This window comes from Clupea harengus, chromosome 23, assembly GCF_900700415.2.
Source record: "Clupea harengus chromosome 23, Ch_v2.0.2, whole genome shotgun sequence".
Taxonomy (NCBI): Eukaryota; Metazoa; Chordata; class Actinopteri; order Clupeiformes; family Clupeidae; genus Clupea; species Clupea harengus.
The window spans coordinates 9269644-9279827 of record NC_045174.1 but is presented as its reverse complement, the minus strand read 5'-3'; positions in this window follow the sequence as shown (position 1 = coordinate 9279827).

Genomic DNA, 10184 nt, shown 5'->3' with positions numbered 1-10184 from the left:
GCAGTATCCTCACTGCAACCTCAAAGCCTTTCAGTCTGCAGGCAAGCAGTTCAGAGTCCCGGGTGGCCCCCGTCTTCAGTTTTTTTCATGCAGGGTTGTAAAACATGATGACAGTCTCTTTTTTTGCTCACTCATGGTAGAACCTCAAGACCCTCTTTAAACTTTCATCTGCGTCGTTAACAGATAAGTATCTGCTTGTTCATTGCAGGCCTTTCTTAGACCTTCTTTTTATGTCTGTAAACACGACCCGCTTCCAGAGGACAGCATGGGTAGGATCTGTGTTTTGTTCAGCGCTCTGTCACCTCCCCTCCAGATGGGGTTTGAATGGACTGGTATGAGGTGTTGGCGCTCTGAGTGCCCTCACACAGTCAATAACTCCATCTGTTTGTGGCCTAAGGGTGATCTTGCTGCTGCTGAAAATCTGAAAATTGATGCAGACCTGCCGTGTGATGTTGAGAGCCAAATGTGGATATTGATTGCTATTCATTGCCACTTTGTCACGCAGAGGATTTAGGGCGGTTGTTGCTCCATTTGTGGCACGCATTTGAGCAGGATTTTTACAACAAATGAGAGAGTACAAAAGAGAATATAGTCCATGTAGACTTTGGCAAAGTCAAGCATTTAAGCTTGTAACATCTATGACTTATCCAGTTTTTCTGGGAATATCCGCCACTACTTGGCCTGCACGATTAATTTATCTGACCATCTCTTTGTGTTATTTTCTGCCTCTTTTTCTCACAGACGTCTCCACCACCCTTTCAAATGCCCTCCTCAACTCCTTCCCCAAGGTAAACAGTGTTCTACTGAAGCATGCCAGCTATTTGTTCAGGAAAAGCACTCTGTTTTTGGACACTGTTCAGAAGTTGGTCCCCAAAGGGGAGGCAAGATTACAATTTTAGTCCTCCCCCTTTCCCTCCCTCTCCCTGGTTCTCTTTCCATGTCGGTCTCTGTCTCGTTTTCTCCCTCCTTCTTTTTCTTCTCATTCTCTGGCTCTCTCCTTCTCTCACAAGTCCTCACCAGACACCCATGCTTTAGAAAAATTATATTGCTTTTGAGATCTGCTGTGTTGTGTAGCCCTGAACTGAATCATGATTGTCCCACACGGTATTGTAACATTGTTATAACTAGGATTTGACTTGTTTGCCTTGACTTGATAAGTTGCCTGTATAGCAGCTGTGTCCTCATAATGTGAAAAAAAGTAAAACAGCAAAAAATAAATATAAGATCAGCAAATTGCCTTTGGCAACTGGAGCTCTTGGAAAAAAAAAATTCAACACATGCCTCAGAGGAATCAATCTCTTCACTGTAAAAGAACAATAGAAAAGTCTCTTCAGGATTCAGGATGCATGTCACCTCTCAGCCAGGGGAACCCGCTCTGGGCCAGAATATGGTCCACTGGGGAGGGTGACTCTCCAGCACGGCATTTTTAGCTTATCGTGGCAATGTTTACTAAGCCTTCGCGTGATTGATGTCCCAAGGCCGACTTTGCTCCAAGGAGTCAACATCTCTTGCAAATGCTTTGACAGCAAACAGTGGGTGTAGAGACCCAGAGAGCTGTGTTCCACATTAAAAAGGTTCAGAATGTCTCAAAGCTGTTTAAGCCCCATGGCTTGGTTATTTTCACTGAGATCTGTCAAGCTCCACTGGAGAGAAGATACATTAAACTACATTACAAAGCTCCAGAGCTCCAGCGGCTCTGGTAACTTTGATACACTTTGTCTCTGGCAGAGTAGAAGTGTTGATTTGAATTAGAGGCTTTTAAAGAGATGTTTCCATTACGTTCGATTCCACTTTATTTGTCTCTTTCTCTTCTTGGGTGTTCTCTTCATCTTTGATTCACAACAGTGTTGAGGCTTTTACGGTGAGAAGACAGATATCTCTCATTCTCTTTCTCTCTCTGTTTCTCTTTCTCTGTTCCTCTCCCTCTCTGTCTCAGCCTTGTATTTGTGTCCTTCACACAGAGATACCAGTACTTAGACACAATAATCTTATGCTACGTACAGTGCTTGTTTGCTAGCGAAGTCATTGCATCTAATGATGGGTGACCTCCATGCATACCATGCAAAGACACATAATTTTTGTCTCTCTCTCTCTCTCTCTCTCCCTCCTTCTCCCCCCTCACACTGTGCGTTTAGACTGGACCACCATCCTTATATAGTGATATGGATTATGCTTCAGTTTCCTGCGCATGCATTAGTGTTTTACTACACAGCATCTTGCCCGTGAGCCACTCATTACGGTATCGTTTCTAGTACTCTGTTTTATAGCACTATGCCAAAAGCAGCAGCTTGGCTGAGAAGACGGATTTGGTCAGGAGTTCAACCTTGAACGACTTGAGCTGCATGATGCCTGTTGCTTTGCTTAAGGACAGTTGCCTTTGATGGGCCTGTAATGGCCAATGCATGCTGGGATGACAAACAGCACAGTGCTAATATCTTTCATATGGCAAAAGCTGTAGCCTGTAGCTGTAGCCTTTTATGGCCTAACTGGTTTGCCAGTATAAGTGTTTATGGGCCAAAAGGCAGGATACAAATGTTGTATTTAGTTGGAAAGACAGTTTAAGGCTACCGCTCACCCTGTCCCACATCATCCCACACTTGGTCTCTTTGCATCTGGACACCCTATGTGCGTGATGAGGGAGTAATTACGGTAACCAGCGGAGAAACAAGAGGGAGGTGCAGAGGGGCACCTCAGGGGCTACAGTGTATGTTCCAGTGGGTAAACCGTCTCTTCCCTCCAGTGCCTGGGTTCCCATTTGGACACCAAAGTGGTCGTGTAGGGGAGCATGGGTGTGTTTGCTGTTACTGAACCCTGAGTGAAGGGTGTTCTTACCCATCCTCGTGTGTGTTTTTAGAGATGGCATGAGTGCATCTCTGACGTGAATATTGGCCAGAAACATAGTGCTGGCATATATTTGATACCTATGGAGTCAGATAAACCACAGGTTATGAAAATGATTTGGATGGGGGTGAAGTATTAGTTGAAGAAAGCCTAAGCACTACTGCACGAGGCGAGTGACTGATTATGTGTGATTGACAAAGCATGTATGTATTTCTGTGCTGTTTGTGGCTGTGTTGAAGGAATGGTGCTAAGTAAGCAGAGACAGGGGTAGCCGAAAAGGGAAGAAAGGCTGTGAGGCTGCTAAAACAGGATGAATATTTCCCAGACAGAAAAGAGGGATGTCTTTCCAGGAAACGATTTAAAAGTTTTTTTTTTGCAAAGCTTACCAGATTTTCACCCCCTCTTTCTTTGTCCTCTCTCCCTGTCTGGGGTTCGTTGGACAGCGTTTGACTTTAGTAGAAAGTAATTAAAGATGCAGTCCATCATTCGGTTTGGCAAAAGGTTGTTGTATCTGAGCTGAATAGCCAATCAAATTACACCCTTCCCTTCCGGACTCCTGAAGCACCGTATTGATTGGTTGGGATTGTTTATGGCTCTGTCCAAGCCTTTATGTTTGTTTCCCATTTACAAAGCCAGAGCGCAAACACTGATCAGACAGCTATAGCACTGTGAGGAGCAATTCACTGAATTTCACAAAAGGTGTATGGGATTAGAATGACTGACTGCACCTTTAACAATAGAATGACAGATTTGTAGTTAAGCAGCATTTGGTATAAAGTATGGTTTGGACAAAATGCACAGCCCCGACAGTAAATCATCTGGCAAAAGATTTCATAGCATTTCCAACCCATTTGGATTACCCTCCCAACATTTGGCAATACATAGCCCACTTAATATCCATATTTATGGTTGCCACATGGTCTCACTCCTTCGGTCAAGTCAGTGATTATCTATCACAATTGTTGGATGGGGTTGACAACACCGTATGAACCGTATTAAACAGGGCATCAGATATCTCGTCTGCTGAGGTGATGCACAACTTATTTAAAGTGACTGAGAGCATGCGAAACTCCGCCTCAGCAGTCTTCTGTAATAACAGCGGCTACTGTACTCCTCCGAGTTCGGCAGGGGGAGGAGAGCACAGATGAAGTTTGTCCAAGATCACCTCACTATTCCAGAAGTTTGGCAGGGCTCCGCTGCGTATGGAATGAGTTATGGGCTCCCTGAAAATCCCAGCCACCTTGTTTTCCATACAGTCGGCTTCCTGACCCACACCTTCCTCTGTAGGACAGCTCCAGGGAAAGTGTGTGTGTGTGTGAGAGAGACAGAGAAAGGGGGAGAGAGGGGAGAAAGAGAGAGAGAGAGAGAGAGAGAGAGAGAGACAGACACACTGAAGAGTGTAATTGGCAGAAGATAACACAGAGTGTGTAACATCACCCGGTAGATGTTATTATTTTGTCTTGAAGCCGTCTTACTCTTTATCAGTGTCTATTTTGTATAGTAGGAATACACATTGACCTCTTTTGAATTGTTCTTTTTTTCCGCCTTCTCTCTCTCTCATGAATTTCTCTAAAAGCAAATATTTATGTAATTGTTGCGCCAGGACGCAGACATCAGGCTCTGTGTCCAGGCTAGCTATGTGAAGTGTATTAGGGGCTGCAGAGGAACACGGGCTCATAGCTTATGAAAGCCAGATGTTCCTGTCAGGAGAGGAGAGAGGTGCTGTGGGTTTGGGGGGGGCTGGGAACATCTGAGAGAACAGTGTTCATCTGGTTCTTTTGGCCATGTTGGAACTTTTCAAGACCTACGAAAACTGAAAAAGTTTTCTCTGTACAGTACCCAAAAAGTTATCATTAGTGATGGGGCTTTCCTAGTCAATACAACCATTCAGGGTTTATTTTGTATGTTACTGTACCTATCCACGCCCCTCTGCACCTGCTCGTGCTTCCAATGCCAATGAGTGCAACGGTAATTAGCTTCCTGTGGGGAACGGGGCCCCGTTGGGCACTGGGTTCCTCAAGTGGTGCAGAGCACTCAAGTTAGGGGTGGTGGAACCTATGGTATTTGTTTGGACTTTGTCCCTGTTTCCGTGAATTCTGACCCGCCAGGAAATGTGGCGGGGTCTCAGACAATGGCCTATTGTGAGGTCAGACCTGTGCTAGCGTGAGGCTAAAACAGGAAGCTTTGCACTTACACACACACACCCACTCACTTACACACACACACCCACTCACTTACAAACCCACTTACTCCCCTGACATGCGCACTCACAGGAACATACTCCAGTTACGTAAAACACTGTCTCTTTTTTGATGGTGGTGAACTTTCTCTTTCTCTCTCTGTTTGTTTTTTGAGGACAGTCACTCAAAGGGGTTTTAAAGGAGTTGTCTGAGGCTGCTGAAAAAGCGAGCAAGTGGTTATGGCTGAGGCTCTCACAGACTACATGGGTACATGTGAATTAACATGTATTACGTGAAGAAGCCTGTTGTCGCAAGATGTTTGGGTGCCTGGATTCATATGCCATTTTATTGCTTTACCATAATCTGGGTTTATAATCCCAGGGGACTCCCATCCCCAACCCCTTCCCTTACCCTAACCTGGGTTTGTTGATCCCCCCCCCAAAAATCCCTTCCACCCCTTACCTGGACAGCCTGTGGCATGCCATAGAATAATGAGAGTGATGTTTGGATAATTAGGCAGTGCACTGATATATGCATGTGATATCCTTTGGGGTGGGGTGGGCTGGGCCAGACACCACTGTTGAGGCCTCTTGAGCCATCATGAGCCTAATTCAATGAAACACACAAGGAAGGTTCCCTGTTTGGCATCTGTGTTGGTGTTGTTAAGTATTGTCAAGCACCCTGTTGTTATAGTACTTGCTAGGTTGTTGAGGAATTTAACCTCTTTTCCTGTGTATAACAAAAAAATTTAAATGTCTCTTCGTCTGCTTTTTCTCATGATATAGACAAAAAAAAACTCACTCACCCAAGGTCGGACCTCAACCATATTGTGATGGACCAGGGAGACAGCCGTCTTCTCCTCAGGCTTGTGTCTCTAGTCAGAATGACTCCGGAGGAGGGAAGCTTATATAACAGTTTGCATGTTTTCTTAGTGGGGGACATTTTTTTCAGGGCATATCTGCATTACTGGGAACACCAGGGCGAAGGAGTGTCTATGTGTGCATGTCTGGGGTAAGGGTTTACGCGTGTGTGTGTGTGTGTGTGTGTGTGTGTGTGTGTGTGTGTGTGTGTGTGTGTGTGTGTGTGTGTGTGTGTGTGTGTGTGTGTGTGTGTGTGTGTGTGTGTGTGTGTATGACAGAGTGAGTGTCTCTGTGTGCATGTCTGGGGTAAGGGTTTACGCGTGTGTGTATGTGTGTATGACAGAGTGAGTGTCTGGGATGACGGTGTGTCTGTATGGATGATGTCTGCATGCGCGGGTGCATTCTTTTGTTTGCACAATGTGTGTGTGTCTGTGAGTTTGTGTGTGTGTGTGTGTGTGTGTTTGTGTGTGCATGTGTGTGTGTGTGGATGTGTGAGTGTGTGTGGGTGTGTGGGGGTGTGTTTGTGTGTGGGGGTGTGTTTGTGTGTGTGTGCATGTTTGTGTGTGTGTGTGTGTGTGTGTGTGTGTGTGTGTGTGTGTGTGTGTGTGCGTGCATGTGCGTGCGCCTGGGCGAGTGTGAAATGTCAGAGAGTGACCTCAGACTTTGCTGTCTGACCCTGTGAATGTCTGGTCAGCGCACCATGCCTGGCTTCACTCACGCTGAAAACATGCTTTCTCTCTCTCCCTTTGTATCCATCTCTCCCTTGCTCGCTCTCTCTCTCTCTCTCTCTCTCTCTCTCTCTATCGCTCTCTTTCTCCCTTTGTATCCATCTCTCCCTTGCTCTCTCTCTCTCTCTCTCCCTTTGTATCCATCTCTCCCTTGCTCTCTCTCTCTCTCTCTCTATCTCTCCCTTATAGCCACTCTGTAACATGGTGTTTCATGTGGGCCGATCACACATTTATACAAAAACAATCTCCCCCACAGGGCAAAGATAAATACAGGGGCTGCTTATGACCCAATCATCAATTTTAACCGTCACTACGTCTCTGAAACTAGCAATTCTAGCATGCCCGATTGATGATAATATATGAATACCATTTCATCTATTTCAGTGTGTTTGTATATGTTGGTTTGCTCATATCTTCTTGTATTTCACACCAAATATGCAGCGGAACGTGGTACTAGTCATGCACACTCAGTAATTATGCATTACTCTCAACCTGAAGTACACATAGAAGCTGTGAGCATGGCGAGAAATAAATCACTGACTTTCTCAAAAAAGTGGACAAAGATGCTTCCCGCAATGGGTAACTTGTGTATGTATGCATGCTGTTGGCTGTGGGATGTGGTCTTTTATTTAAAGCTGTTGCTACATTTGTTTGCTTTTAAATCAGAAAAGGAGTCTTGCTAACCTGGAGAGAGAGTATCCAATTAGTGTCCAATACAGAAACAGGGCCGCAATTCTGTTATTTTATTGCAACGGTTAAGTCAGTGGTTTAACCTGGGGACAAACGTTCATATACCCCACATAGTCAGTCACAGTCACAGGACAGTGGATAAAGAAAACATTGAATAAGGACACACACAAACACACACACACACACAGACACAGACACAGACACAGACACAGACACAGACACAGACACAGACACAGACACAGACACAGACACAGACACAGACACAGACACAGACACACACACACACACACACACACACACACACACACAGACTGTTATGGGATTGCCAGGGAGAGAGTGCTGAGCACCAGGCTGGAGCCTGTGGCTGAAATGCCAGTGCTGCTGCCGCTGTGGCTGCGTAACGGCCCATTGGCCTGAGCCCAAACCGCCACGCCAGAACATTCCATGGTCAGGGTCGAGAGAGCGAGAGAGAGACAGAGAGAGGAGAGGAGAGGAGAGGAGACTCAGGACTCCTTATAGAGCCATGCTGTTTAAGCCTCTGTCGTTGTGGGGTAACTTTGTGGGAAGGGTGGAATGAGACGTGTTTGCATCTCCTCTCTGGCTCCTGCCCACAGACACATGTTATTTATTGGTCACAGTTTGGACTTAGTGTCGTGTCTCTGTCCACTCCTCTGCAACCACATGCCACTTTATTTTTGGTTAACTGCCAGGGCCCCTCATAGAAGCACAGAGGAAAACAAAAACACTGCAGGCCACAGCTCGTTATGCCACAGACAATTTACGTTTTCGACTTGATGTTTTCTCTGAGAATTTACACGTCTGAGACGGGCTCATGAGACCACACATTTGGAGCACGGTGGCAAAAGGCTGGAGTGAGACCTACACGTGTGCTCAGGGCTGTGTCCTCCCTCCCTCCCTTGCACTGTTCTGTTTCGCAGCACGCTCTCTCTCAAGTAGGGCCATCATCAGACACCTCTCAGTCTAACACTGAGGATGGTGCCATCCTCGTGTGTGAGTGAGAAAGAGGTGTGACTGGCAGTGTGTGTGTTCTTGTACGTAAGTGAGGAAGGCGTGATAATGGACACACACAGAGGTGAATGTGCGTGTGAGTGTGTGTGTTCGTGTGTATGTGTGTAGGCATATGTGAGTGTAAATGGTGTACCTCCATTGTAGTCTCCTGGCTGGGCAGTGACTGTGGATAGGGAGGCTGGCTGGGACTGAGGCGAGGAGACCACGCACGCAGAGATTTTATTGCCTAAGAAAACACAAGCTCTCCAGGAACTCCTCCCAATGCAACCACCAATTCAGCTGTTAATTTCACTGGGTTTTAAAGGGAGATTTCATAGACCCCCATGTTTTTTACTCACTCTCTCTCTCTCTCGCTTGCAGTCCTGTGTCCTATGTCTCGAAGCCTTACAAATATGTCTCTACGGTGGGTTGCTCCACCACAAATAGTTTTTTTTATCAAATCTCTATCAAATCATTAATCACAACTGTCATTCATTTATTTGAAATTACCTCTCTTTAGAATAGCCCGGTGAGTTCATCCGAGTGTGTTGTACTTTTTCTTTCCTTTCTCCTATGGTTCCCTCAAGGATACAACTTGGAGAGATGGATTATTCAAGCTGTTACCACATTAAAGTGTTCTGTCCATCTTAAATGTGGTTACTTGGGAACCTTGATACAAGACTGCTGAGCAGTAACAAAAATGATTTGTAATTGCTTGAATGGTAATGCTTTTAAAATTGAGCCCCATTAAAAAATGAAGAGAAAAAAAAATAAAAAAGTAACTCAGAACGTCTGGAAGTACTCTCATGTAATTCTATTTCTGGGGTTTTGAATTCTATGGAAAAACCCAGTGATGGGAAACAAAGATTGTGTCTGAAAACCTCGCCAAGTTGAGTAGATGAAATCTTTGCATTTCCATGTCCAGAACACAGCAGCCATCACACCGTGTGGTTTGTTTTCGAGACCAGTGGGAAAAGGACATTTGAATTCCACAAAGAACCATACGCATGCAAATAACTACTTTTTTGGTTGATGAAATATTCCACATTCCAAATATTCCACTGTATTTGGATATCTTATTCTCTTTGAGACTATGTGTATGTGTTGTTTTGCCTTCTAGAATCCCTTTTTGCAGTTATCAACTTCCACCAGATTTAGCTCTTTTACGTCACAGACCAAACTATGCATATATGGGTCTTTGTTATGTGGTTCCTGCAAAGGTCACAGGCTTACACTTTATCTCACAAATGTCAGGGATAAAAATGTATCCTTGGGTCTGATTTATGCTTTTATCCTTATTTGGTTAAACATAGTGTAAATGGCCCTCATATACCTTTATTTCCTAAAGAAAAAAAGACGTAACAAAACATTTACAACAAATTACATATTCCAAAAACATCTGTGTATTTTAGACTTCTCCGAGGTTTAACTGAGCCAAGCAGATCTGAGGCGGTCCCATGGCATCCCAGAACCCTCTCTGTCCGAGCTGGTATTTCCTGTGGCTTGGCCCGGGGAATGGTGGAGACATTCCTGAGCAAAGGCACCTTTTACTTCCTGTCTGAATTTACACCTCTCCGAAAGGGAGGTTTCCTGCCTGTGCAGACCCCTTCCTCACCAGTCCAAGTGTGCAAAGCAATGTCTTTCTAAAAAGCATTCAGTCTCTTTTGTTCTGACTGCTAAGGTTAGTTATAGCAGTAATGCCCTTGTGATTTTTGAAAATTCAACTACATAGATTATATTTCAAAACACCACAAAGCAGCTATATTTTTTGTACCATGTTCCTATCATTCAACTTTTCGCATACCTACTCCACTGACATGGGGGGCTGTCCATTGGCATGTGTGACATGACTTTAACACACCAGTTCACACAAATGG